Below are 13,858 nucleotides of genomic sequence, written 5' to 3' on the forward strand. Positions count from 1 at the left end.
CAATTTCATTGATTTCTGCTCTAATTGTTGTTATTTTTCCCCTTCGCTTGCTTTAGGCTTATATTAGTCTTCCTTCTCTGGTTTCCTAAAGTTGGAGCTTAGATGATTGATTCTCAGAGCTTTCTTCTTTTCTAATATATGCATTCAATACCATAAACCTCACTCTAAGTGTAAGTTTCACTGAATCCCACAGATTTTGACAAGTTATATATATATATATATATTTTTTTAAGATTTTATTTATTTATTCGACAGAGATAGAGACAGCCAGCGAGAGAGGGAACACAAGCAGGGGGAGTGGGAGAGGAAGAAGCAGGCTCATAGTGGAGGAGCCTGATGTGGGGCTCGATCCCATAACGCCGGGATCACGCCCTGAGCCGAAGGCAGACGCTTAACTGCTGTGCCACCCAGGCGCCCCTATATTTTATTTTCATTTAGTTCAAGATATTTTAAGTTTTCTCTTGAGACTTCCTTGATCCATGTGTTATTTAGAAGGGTGTTGGTTAATCTCCAACTATTTGGGAATTTTCCTGCAATCTTTCTGTCACTGATGTCTAGTTTAATTCCACTGTGGTCAAAGAACAGATTTCTATTCTTCTAAATTTGTTAAGGTGTGTTTTATGGTCCCAGATGTGGTCTTTTTGGTGAATGTTCCACTGCACTTGAGAAGAACATGTAGGCTGCTGCTGTTGGGGGCAATATGCTATAATCTATAGAAGTATTCTATAATTAGATCCAGCTGATTCACAGTACTGCTCAGTTCAACTCCAGCATTACCGATTTTCTGCCTGCTTGATCTGGCAGTTACTGATGAAAGGGTGCCAAAGTCTCCCACAGGCAGTGCATTTGTCTATTTCTCCTTTCCGTTCTATCAGGCTTTTGCCTCATATGTTTGTTGTTGTTGTTGTTTTTTAAAGAGAGGGAGTGGGGAGGGGTAGAGAGAGAGGGAGAGAGAGAATCTTAAGCAGGCTCCACACCCAGCACAGAGCCCGATGCAGGGCTCAATCTCATGACCCTGAGATCATGACCTGAGTCAAAATCAAGAATCAGACACTTAACGGACCGAGGCACCCAGGCGACCCCGCCTCATACGTTTCAATGCTCTTTTTTTAGGCGCATCACATACACATTAGGGATTGTTAGGTCTTCTTGGAAAATTGACCCCTTTATCTTTCTCCAATGCCCCTCTTTATCCCTGATAATTTTCCTTGTCTGAAGCCTGCTTTGTCTGAAATTAACGCAGCTAGTCCAGCTTTCTTTGGATCAGTGTCAGTGTGGTATATCTGTCTTCACCCCTTTACTATTACTCTCTCTTTGCCTTTATATTTAAAGTGGTTCTCTTGTAGGCAACATACAGTTGGGTCTTTTTTTTTTTTTAATCCATGCTGACAGTCTCTTTTAATTGGCGTACTCACAATGAAAATGATTATCGGTATGGTTGGATTAATATGAATGATGTTTTCGGTGTTTTATTTGTAGCACTTTTTAAAAAAATCTTCCCCTTTCTCTGTATTTATTTATTTATTTATTTATTTATTTATTTATTTATTTATGATTTTATTCTTTGGGTTGCCTGAGTGGCCTAGTCGGTTGGGCATCCTACTCTTGGCTTCAGGTCAGGACACGGTCTCAGGGTCGTGGGATCCAGCTCTGTGTCGGGCTCCATGCTCAGCACAGTCTGCTTGGGTTTCTCTTTATCTATCCCGCTGCCCCTCAACACTCTCCCTCTCTCTCTCAAATAAATAAATAAATCTTTTTTTAAAATAAAGACTTTATTATTCTTTTTTTAAGGTAATCTCCATACCCATTGTGGGGCTTGAACTTGAACTTACAACCTTGAGATCAAGAGTCACACGTTCTACTGACTGAGGCAGCCAGGAACCCCTGCCTTCTCTGCCTTTAACTGGCATTTTATATGACTCCATTTTCTCTCCTCTCTTAGTGTATCAATTATACTTAAAAATATTTTTATTTGTCCCCCTAGAGTTTGCAATATATGTTTATATTTCATCTAAGCCTGCTTTCAAATAACACTATACCACTTCCAGGAAGTGCAGACACCTTGTAACAAAGTAGTCCCAGTGTCTGCTTGTAACGTGCCCTTGTTACATTGCTGCCATTCATTTCAAGCGGCCCTGTAACTCTTGAAGCTAACTGTTCATACCCCCCAGGATCCCACTTCTGCTTTGCTGTCACGTCCCCTGCTTACTAGGTATTTGACCTCATGGGTAGCTCTCTATGACCAACTAACTGAAGAATAAAAAGCCCAAACCGAGCTTACAGATGGTTTACATCGAAAGCTGGTACCAACTGGACATAGAATGCGTGTCGTCACAGCCCATGGGGGCCAGAAGGAGAGATGGACAGCTAGTTATCCACTTGGTCTAGAAAGACGACGACCAGCAGTCTGGCTCTACATCAAGATTTCTCCACCTTGACACGACTGACATTTGGGGCTGGATAATTCTTGTGGGGGCTGACCAATGCGTTGTAGGATGTTTTAGCAGCGTCCCTGGTCTCTATACACCCCATGCCATAGCAGCGCCCTTCCCCCAGTCCCCTACAGTTGTGACAACCAAAAACGTCTCCATCTATTGCTACGCGTCTCTTAGAAAATGAGACCATCCCTGCTTGAGAACCGCTGCTCTACAGTGATTCATGGTGGAGACTAAAGGTCAGGCCGATGTTCTGGGACATGGAAAGAACGTGATTAGAAATTTGGTGGCTCAGATCACTATGTTGTTTGTATACCTGAAACTAATATAATAGTGTTTGTCAGTAATACCTCAATAAATTAAAAAAAAAAAAGAAAGAAACTTAGTGGGGTGCCTGGGTGGCAGCACCCGAATCTTGGTGTCGGCTCAGGTCTGATCTCAGGGTTTTGAGATGGAGCCCGGCCTTGGGCTTTGCATTCAGCTCGGAGTCTGCCTGGATTTCTCTCGCCCTCGTCCTCTGCCCCTCCCTGCCGCTGCGCACTCTCTCTCTCTCTGAAATAAATAAATAAATCTTAAAAAAAAAAAAAAACAAAGAAAATAAACTTAGTGGCAAAGAGGTCTAATAAAGAGGTATGTGCATAGGCTTCTTGGAATGGGGTCAGTATAATGTTGTATCTCCTGGATAAGGGTGTAGAAGGCGACACGTCAATTTCCCAGTCATACCTATTCTTGCCCGATAGGCTCGTGAAAAAAAGTCGCCATGGGCCAGGGATGGAGACTGCAAGGTGAGCTCAACAATGGGAATTTCCCTCCAGCGAAGCTGATCTGACCATTGCCACAGATGAATGCCTCACGGTCCAAAAGGAGAGACCTGCACTGAATTCCCGGTAGAGCAGAACCTCTTCCAAGAGATCAGCCAGACACTCAGTTTCAGTTTGATGACATCGTATTGCCTCGACGACGGAGGTGGCAGAAATTCCTCTCCACGATCTGCTTATTCTGGGGATGGCTTTGCTAATGAACATATCTTTCTAGCGTCAGGCATAGGATATGGCATGTCCTTATCCTAATGGTATCTACGAATTTTCATCGATAGTGGTAACTGACATGGAGAGGTCAATGTCATTGAGAGAAAAGCTCAATGTTACTTACAGTTCCCCTGGAGACAAGAGCACAGCACGCCGCACAGGGCCACGTGGGGTAGCGCCGGAGCTGACCAGGAGTCAGAAAGGAGTGAAGGGAAGGCATACGTCACTGCCTTTTTCGGGGCTTCTGTGGGAAAGTCAAGGCAGGGAAGGGTAAACAGCTTAGGATTGGCTAGTTTGAATACTTCTGGTGGACTCTGGGGCATAGCGATTGTCCCCAGGTGCCTGGTACCAGGGCTGATTTAGGGCAAGGGAATACTGGCGTGGTATCTGAGAGGTAAATGGAGGAGGTGGTTCACGGTGCGGGCTCTGGATCACAGGGGACATGTAAACAACTTGGGCTGGTGTTGAGCCGAAGTCAGCCGCTTAGCCCACTGAGCCACCCAGGTGCCCCCCTTTGCACATGTTTTGATTGGGTTGTCTGTGTCTTTGTTGTTGAATTGTAATAGCTCTTGATATATGTGGACACTACATCCCTATCAGATATATGATTTGCAAATGTTTTCTCCCATTCTGTGGGTTGTCTTTTCACTTTCCTGATTGTGTCCTTTGATGCACAAATTGTAGAATTTTCGATGAAGGGGCGCCTGGGTGCCTCAGTCGTTAAGCATCTGCCTTCGGCTCAGGTCATGATCCCAGGGTCGTGGGATCGAGCCCTGCATCAGGCTCCCTGCTCAGCGGGAAGCCTGCTTCTCCCTCTCCCACTCCCCCTGCTTGTGTTCCCTCTCTCGCTGTGTCTCTCTCTGTCAAATAAATAAATAAATCTTAAAAAAATTTTTTTTTCAATGAAGTTCAGCTTACCTATGTTGCTGCTTATGGTTTTAGTGTCTTATCTAAGAATCCATTGCCAAGTCCAAGGTCATGAAGATTTACCCCTATCGTTTCTTCTCTTTTATAGCGTTAGCACTTACAGTTAGGTCTTTGATCCATTGTCAGTTAATTTTTGCCTTAGAAATTGCATATGAATTTTAGGATCAGCTTTTCCATTTCTGGAAAAAAAAAAGACCATTCAGACTGTGATACAAGGATTGCACTGAACTTGTAGATAATTTGGGGGAGTATTACCCTCTTAACAATATTCAGCCTTTTGCTCTGTAAACATGGATGCCCTCCCATTATTTCCATCTTCTTTAATTTCTTTCAGAAATGTTTTGTAGTTTTCAGTGTATGACTTCTGCATTTCCTTGATCAAATTGATTCTGAGGTATATTATTCTTTCTGGTGCTATTATAAATGGAATTTTTTTTCTTAATTTCCTTTTCAGATTGTTCATTGCTAGTGTATAGGGTTCAGTAGACACCCTTGAGATCTACTATATTGATTATTGTGTTGTTTACACCTTCGATTTCATTCCTTGTTTTTGGTCCTCTTCATACCCTCTAGTTCCATCCACATCATGAATCTTTTTTTCTATACAAAAATCTTTATTTTAACATTTAAAAGAATCACATGTATGATTCATCCTGACCATTTTACCAGGCTTGGCCACCCAATAATTTACTCACAAACGTAGGTACTTGGAAGATTATTGCATACTTCTTTCACTGATGGAGTCAGGGTGAAGTGGCCAGTCTCCCCACAGTCAGAGCCCAACTTGCAAATGGTAAGATTTCATTCTTTTTTGATGGCTGAGTAATATATATATATATATATATATATATATATATATATATATATATATCTCACATCTTCTTTATCCACTTACCAGCCAATGGACAGTTCAGCTCTTTCCACACTTTGGCTATTGTGGACATTGCCGCTATAAACATTGGGGTGCAGGTGCCTCTTTGAATCAGTATTTTTGTATCCTTTGGATAAATACCTAGTAGTGAAATTGTTGGGTCGTAGTATAGTTCCTTTTTTTTTTTTTAGGATTTATTTATTTATTTGGGAGAGAGAGCGCAGGGAGAGGGGCAAAGGGAGAGGGAGAGAGAGAATCTCAAGCAGACTCCCTGCTGACCATGGAACCTGATTCAGGGCTTGATTTCATGATCCTGGGATCACGCCCTGAGCAGAAATCAAGAGTCCAACATTTAACTGAATGAGGCACCCATGCCCTGGATAGTTCTATTTTTAGCTTTTTGAGGAACCTCCATACAGTTTTCCAGAGTGGCTGCACCAGTTTGCATTCCCACCAACAGTGTAAGAGGGGTCCCCTTCTCTGCATTCTTGCCAACATCTATTGTTTCCTGAGTTGTTCATTTTAGCCATTCTGACTGGTGTGAGGTGGTATCTCATTGTGGTTTTAATTTGTATTTCCCTGGTAATGAGTGATGTTGAGCATTTGTTTTCATGCGTCTGTTAGCCAATTGTATGTCTTTGGAGAAATGTCTGTTCATGTCTTCTGCCCATTTCTTAACTGGATTATTATTATTTTGGGGGGTGTTGAGTTTGATAAATTCTTCATAGATTTTGGATACTAGCTCTTTATCTGATATGTCATTTGCAAATATCTTCTCCCATCCTGTCAGTTGCCTTTTAGTTTTGTTGATTGTTTCCTTCACTGTGCAGAAGATTTTATCTTTTTTTTTTTTTAAGATTTTATTTATGTGACAGAGAGACAGCCAGCGAGAGAGGGAACACAAGCAGGGGGAGTGGGAGAGGAAGAAGCAGGCTCATAGCGGAGGAGCCTGATGTGGGGCTCGATCCCAGAACGCAGGAATCACGCCCTGAGCCGAAGGCAGACGCTTAACGACTGCGCCACCCAGGCGCCCCCAGAAGATTTTATCTTAATGAAGTCCCAATAGTTCATTTTTCCTTATGTTTCCCTTGCCTCTGGAGATGCGTCTAGTAAGAAGCTGCTATGGCCAAGGTCAAAGAAGTTGCTGCCTGTGTTCTCCTCTAGGATTTTGATGGATTCCTCTCTCACATTTAGGTCTTTCATTCCTTTTGAATGTATTTTAGTGTTTGGTATAAGGAAGTGTCCAATTTCATTCTTCTGCATGTTGCTATTCAATTTTCCCAACACCACTTGTTGAAGAGATGGTCTTTTTTTCCACGGGATATTTTTTCCTACTTTGTCAAAGATCAGTTGACCATGTAGTTCTGGGTCCATTTCTGGGTTCACTATTCTGTTCTACTGATCTATGTGTCTGTTTTTGTGCCAGTACCAAACTGTCTTGATGATTACAGCTTTGTAATAAAGCTTGAAGTCTGGAATTACGATGCCTCTGGCTTTGGTTTTCTTTTTCAACATTACTTTGGCTATTCGGGGTCTTCTCTGGTTCTGATATTTCTTTCTATATAAGGTGTACATTCTTTGATATGTTTTTTATTTTTATTTTTTTTAAAGATTTTATTTATTCGACAGAGATAGAGACAGCCAGCGAGAGAGGGAACACAAGCGGGGGAGTGGGAGAGGAAGAAGCAGGCTCATAGCGGAGGAGCCTGATGTGGGGCTCGATCCCACAACGCTGGGATCACGCCCTGAGCCGAAGGCAGGCGCTTAACCGCTGTGCCACCCAGGTGCCCCTTGATATGTTTTTTAAAGATTTTATTTATTTATTTATTTAGAGTAAAAGTGCCAGCGGGGGAAGGGGCAGAGGCAGAGGGAGAGAGAGAAGCTGAAGCAGACTCAACGCTGAATGTGGGGGGATGTGGGATCTCACAACCCTGAGATCATGACCTGAGCTGAAATCAAGAGTTGGACACTTAGCCGACTGAGCCACCCAGCCGCCCCTATTCTTTGATCTTTGATTTATAAGATAAATTTATAAGATAAATAGGAAGGCTTATATTTTTGTTCTGGTGTTTACCATTGTATTTATACCTTTAAAAAAAACCCTCGGTTTCAAAACTCTGTCTGGCTTATCCATTTTTACTCGTACTTTTAACTCCCACCTATTGTCTGTTTTATCAGTCAGGGTCCAATCAGGAGAGAAATCACACAGTAATTTGAATGGGGGAAGTTTAATATAAAGAATTATTAACTATAACAGGGGACTGAAGTACCAAGGCATTGGCCAGTAATAGGAAAATGAACTCCAAAGCATATAAAAATAGCAGATATAAGAAGCAACTACCCCCACCCCCACCAGGCTCCATTTACAGCAAGGCTGTGCCCAGAAGAGCACCTCCCTTCCTACCCATAAGTCTGAGATCCAGATCTGGTTGGACGAAGCATGCCTGTGGCTCACAGGGTGGCAGAGATGTTACTGTGGTTCTGTGCTGGTGGAACTTGCTGGAAAGCCATTCTGTAGGGTGCCTGGGAAGCCTGTTTATGGGGAGGTGTCTCACTGGAGATACTTTATTTTATTTTTTTTAAGATTTATTTTTTTAAGAGAGAGAGAGGGCACAAGTCAGGGGGAGGGGCAGAGGGAGAAGCAGACTTCCCATTGAGCAGGGAGCCCGACGTAGGGCTTGATCCCAGGATCCCAGGATCATGACCTGAGCTGAAGGCAGACGCTTAACTGACTGAGCCCCCCAGCGGCCCCTCTCACTGGAGATACTTTGCTGCAAAACTGTCACGCGCTACAGGCGGCTGGTGCTGGCACAGCCATGGTGCTGAATCTGCTTGTCGCCTGGAGCCTTGAGTCCTGGAGAAGCTTCAGGGGATGGTCTTGCGGGTCTGTTAGGAGGTGAAAGGAAACCTTCCTTCTGCAATGGCTCCTCTGCGCCCTCTGCTGACAAAGCTTAATAGTGAGCCAGCGGCTAGGACCGATATTTAAAGGGGCCTGATTTATTTTCACAGAGCAGCCATTAAGAATGAATTTGGAGCTGAGAGTCACCTGTACCCCAGCAGTGAGCTTTAGCCTATTTTCCTCCCTCTCCCTTCTTCTCCCACGCTTTTAATTATGTTAATTACATTAATTATTGCAATATAAAACATTTTTTTACATATTTATCCTCATGCCACCTTTGTTCTAGCCTCAGGTCATATATACGTAGATTCATCATCTCTCGGTTGGAAGAAGTGCTTTCTCTTTCAGACTGGCTCCTGGGTGCCCAATTCCTTTTTTTTTTTTTTTTAAAGATTTTATTTATTTATTCGATAGAGATAGAGACAGCCAGCGAGAGAGGGAACACAAGCAGGGGGAGTGGGAGAGGAAGAAGCAGGCTCCCAGCAGAAGAGCCTGATGTGGGGCTCGATCCCAGATCGCTGGGATCACGCCCTGAGCTGAAGGCAGACGCCTAACCGCTGTGCCACCCAGGCACCCCATGGGTGCCCAATTCCTGAAGCACTTGTTGAAAAACAGAAAACTGTTTCCTATGGCCTTGATACTTGAAGGACAACTTGTTTGAATATAAAATCCTTGGTTCACCAAAAGTGCTGGCCCACTGCTGTATTGCTTTGTATGTTGGCTTTTAAAAAATCTGATGCCATTCTGATTCCTTTGCCTTTGTGAGTTATTTGGTCTTTCTTCCTGAAGATCTTGAGCTTTTTTTTTTTTTTTTTTTTTTTTTGAGAGAGATTGACAGTGAGGGAGCCAGTGGGGGAGGGGCAGGGTGAGAGGGAGAAAGAAAATCTTAAGCAGGCTCCATGCCCAGCGCAGAGCCCAACCTCACTGAGAGCATGACCTGAGCTGAAATCAAGAGTTGGAAGCTTTGGGGCGCCTGGGTAGCGCAGTCTTTAGGCCTCTGCCTTTGGCTCAGGGTGTGATCCTGGCATTGCGGGATCGAGTCCCACATTGGGCTCCTCCACTGGGAGCCTGCTTCTTCCCCTCCCCCTCCCCCTGCTGTGTTCCCTCTCTCGCCGGCTGTCTCTCTGTCACATAAATAAATAAAATCTTAAAAAAAAAAAAAAAGTTGGAAGTTTAACCAACTGAGCCACCCAGGCGCCCCTTGAGAATTCTCTCTCTCTCTCTCTTTTTTTAAAATATTTTGAAATCTAATGGTTTTATGAGGATATGTCTCAACATTGATTGTTCTGGGTTAATTTTCCAAGTTTCCCAGTGGGCCCTTCGATGTGCAGATTTTTTGCTCTTGGAAAGTTTTCTCGTAGTGTTAAATATCAGCTCTGGTTCACCGTTTCGTTTTTCCTCTAAGACTCCAATAATACAAATGGGATTCCTTCTTTGACAATCTTCCACCATTATTGTGTTCTGACTGCGACTTCTTTATCTCATTTTCATTCTCTTGGTTGTTTTTCTTTCTTCAGTGTCCCTTATTATATATTTATTTGAGCCTATTCTCCTTTGGGCATCTTACAAGGTAATCTGTATTCTGGATAATTTTGTCTGTTCTTCCATTTCTCTCCTGAGTTCAATCAACCTTCTTCATTCTTTTCCTGCGTTCTATCAATTTCCATCCTTTTCAAAATTTCTCATTCTGGGTGAGTTTGCGCATCCTCAAACACTTGTTCTGAGCATAGGTAGCCTGTTCAGAGTGCGTGTTCAGCTTCCTGCTGCTTTGTGGCTGTTAATTCAGGGATGTGTGTAAATTTCCCTTGGTTGATATGCAATGAAATTCATTTTTTGGTGTGTTGCAATGACTCCATATGAACCTGTTAATCTTTCCTTGCTAATTTCTGTGGCGCTGGGCATTTTCTTCCAAGTTTACTGCTCCCTCTTCTGCCTCATCTGCGGAGTCCAGATGCTTTCATGGGTTTGTTTGGAGAGTGGGGAGGGAGCTGTGGGTCCTTGATTTTGTTCTTTCGTCTTGCAGAGCCATGAAATTTCTCCATTTGCTTCTCCTTTGACAGCCAAATGCCAAAAGGCGCTTCTCCCTTCCTTTTTGCCCTTTGCTCTCCCCAAATCTGTGTGTTTCAAGACTGCCCAGTCAAATCACCACGTACTTTGAAATCCCTGTCTTGTAGTCAAAGCGCTGACCTGCCCTAGACATGTCTTTACCTTTTCGGACTTGAGGTGGACTCAGTCTTTCTGGGAGGTCTTCCATCAAGCGGCGGCCCTGACTAGCTCCCCTCTTCTCTTCTAGTTTCTCTCTGCCAGTCTGCCCAGAGCCCGTGTAGGGTGGGGCTGGGACGGGGACGTGGGAGAGCATGAGCTGTCACTTGTTTTGTGCTTGTTTTTACTTACAGGTAGTTTTAAGCTCGAGCATTTTATCTCCAGGTTATCCTGAGGGTTGGTTTTGTGTGATTATATCTTTCTCTTCTCTTTATTCCATATTATTTTTTTGGCGTGGAGGCGATGGGACCCTGTGCTGCTACCAGCACTGTCTTTACCCATCTGGAAGTTTGTCTCAAAATATTCACTTCTCATCTCTCCAGCTTTGGGCCTTGCTAGTTCAGAGTCCTTGGTACCAAGAGTGAATGCTAATGGACACAGCCCTGGTTCTTTTGAATGGGAAGGGAAGAGCACTACCTTGTCATTTTGCCCTCTTCATGCCTTGGAACCAATAGCTCTGAAAGGATGACTGGTCCTGGTGATCAAGGAAGAAATTGTTGTGGCCACACAATGGAGAGGGAGGGGGAGTCCCCAGGACTGCCAGGCCCAGTGATGACGTTCACTCAGAAAACTAAAGACACTCAACGCAGGCAGACTTACCAAGGACTCAGGCCTCTCAGGGATGAAGATCACCTTACTAGGTCAAGAGCCTTGAAGGAAAAAAAAATATATATATATATATACACACACACACACACACACACACACACACACACACACATATGTATATAAAATGGATCATAGAAGAAATAAGTTATAAATACCAATCTAGGGTTGAGAAAGAAAATACAAAATGCCCGATTATATCTGAATTTCAGAGAAACAACTTTTTTGGGGGCGGGGGCACAAGTATGTCCGAATGTTTGGGACATATTGATACGAAAAAATTATTTGTTGTTTCTTTGAAGTTACCTGGACACCCTGTACAATATTCTTATTTGCAAAAGCTGGAAGCCCCAGTTACGGCCTTGTAACTCACTGCACAATACTTTCCTCCTTGCAAGTAAAATATAGCTTAACCAATATTCCTCCCCATGTCTTTTCCTCTGTGTCATGTGAAGTGTGCGTTATAACTGATTACCTTCCTAATCCAGTGCGTTCGCTACAGAATCCCGGGACGGGGTCGTGACTCAACTATCAAGCATCTCCACGTCCACGAGCATTTCTGCAGTGGCCATGCCAGGGTGGGGGTGGGGGGCCAGGAGCCCGAGTGCTGGCAGGGAATGTTTTGCCCCAGAACCGACACTCTACGTTTCAGTAGCCAGAGCTGGTCTCAGGGCCGGGCCTAACCTCAGGGAGGTGGGGAAAGGTATGAATGTACCGGGAAGTGGAGAACCAGCAGCTGGCCCACATTGCTAATGTCCAGACAGGTGGCCAGGGGCTGATGGAACTTGGGGTCTTCCCTTTTGGGAGGAAGTCTTGGTTGTAGGAGGGGTTGTTGCGGGAGCAGGTGGTTGTTGCTATGACCTTCGGGAAGCTGGAGTGTGAGCAGGGGTACGTGGGCATGGAGCATGCACAGGGGTGGACCGTGTGGATGGCGTGGGCTGGAAACTCATGTCCATCCCTACCTTCCTAGGCGTACCGAGAAGATGCAAAGCTAAGAACTTGAATTACTCAGACATCACTTAGTCCAGTTAAGCACATGCGTGCCTTGTGAATTCTGCTCCTAGTGAGTATCCCAGGGCAATTGTTGCAGAGACACGTGAGGGGACATATATGACGTCCACTGTGCCAGGTGTGTGTGTGTGGGGGGAAGTTGGAGGTCATCCGGGGCCCAACAGTGGAGAAGTGGGTGGATGCATGGTTGGCTTGACAGACAAAGGGATGGTTGGTGAGTCCTTACACAAGCCAGTGATCTTAATCTTAGGCTAAGGATTAACCCTACCTCCCGCGTCTGAGGCAAAAAGAAAACAACTGTTCTCCAGACTCCCCTCTGCTGGAGGTCCGTGGGAGACGTGCACGGCCCACTCACTGATGCCCTCTGAAGGACCTGGGCAGAGGGAACCAGGCCGAAGCCATCTGGCAGCTTCGGGAGCTCAGCCTCTCTGTAGGGTGCCCGCACGCCGGCTTCTTGGGGGTCAGGAGGCCGTGCTGGCAGCCCCACCCGCCTTCCAGCGGCCGTCCCGGCACCAGGTGCTGAGAGGAGCTGGACGGCAGGCAGGGAGGGCAGTGTGTTCTAGAACTCACCAGTGCCGAGACTGGCTCCCCGAGGCCCCCTTCTCTAGCCTTCCCAGCCGCCTTGGAAGGAGCCAGGTGTCCGCAAACAGCTGGATAAGCTTGTTTCCTGGAACCAACCCCTTCCCGATTTGCCGTAGCTGGCCCAGATCACACGAGATCGCCATACCTCAAACTCGGGACAGACCTCCGGGCCTGACCTGGAACAGCCCTGCTTGTCCCAGACCCTGCTTCCCTTTCCCATGCTGCCACAATTTGGAGGGGCAGGAATGGCCCACAGGAACTTGTGGGCCGGAAGCCCAAGAGGAAGGGGCCCTTCGCCAGCAGAACAGTTAGGCCTGAGCCCCTGGTCCTTCAGGGCCCAGCACTGCTGACTCCTGCTCCTGTGACCTCCCAGGGGCTGGCCCCAGGACGGGGAGGCCTGGCCGCTCTGTGGCCCTCTGGCCTGTGCAGTTCTCCCTTCTGATGGTGTGGTAATGGAAACCTGCTCCGAGATGACAAAACCCGATTACTAACCAGCTGGGTGACCACAGGAAAATCATTCAACCCCTCTGGCCTACAGATTTCCTCATCTGCGGGGCCCTGCTGAGCTGTTGCAAGCATGCCGTGAGGCACCATCGTCTGTGGAAAATACCAGCTTCGTGCCTGGCAGCAGAGTTGGCCTCCATACATTTGAACCCAAAGTATCTCACATGTTTGGAAAAAGGACAAGGGGGACTAGTTTTTTCTACCTGGAAAATTCTCAGGTCCGCAGGTTGGGTTGGAGTGAGGAAAAGTCGGCTTTGCTGTAGCGCATGTCGGGGGGCCTCCCTCTCGCCGGCTCCCAGGCTATGCTGACGGGCCCTTCCTGGAGCTGGCTCCGAACACCACAGCATGGGGAGCCCCCTCCCCGGGAAGGGGCCACCGGACCACTGCAGCCTCCTGTTTCTGGCCTTTGGACCGTCGTCCTAGCTAGTCTGAGCTCCCTGGGGCAGGGACCCCACCAAGCTCTGGCGCTGAAAAGCCTGGTCCCCGGTGAGGAGGCCTAGGGCCAGCTCCCACGTTCCTAAGTTGCTCCATGGCTTTGGGCTGAGCCCCAACCCTCTCTGGGAAGCAGAGACAGGATATTTTTTCTCCTCCTTGCCGGGCAGGAAGAAACTTTGGAGCCCTGCAGTACGGGGGTTCCTAGTCTGGAAGTTTTCCAGGAGCCTCTGCCCCCCGCCCCAACCCTGCCGTGTGCATGCCCCCACCCAGGGCTCAAAAGAAAACAAACTAGTGAAGG

The sequence above is a fragment of the Ursus arctos genome, unplaced genomic scaffold, assembly GCF_023065955.2.
Source record: "Ursus arctos isolate Adak ecotype North America unplaced genomic scaffold, UrsArc2.0 scaffold_23, whole genome shotgun sequence".
In the NCBI taxonomy this organism is placed as follows: domain Eukaryota; kingdom Metazoa; phylum Chordata; class Mammalia; order Carnivora; family Ursidae; genus Ursus; species Ursus arctos.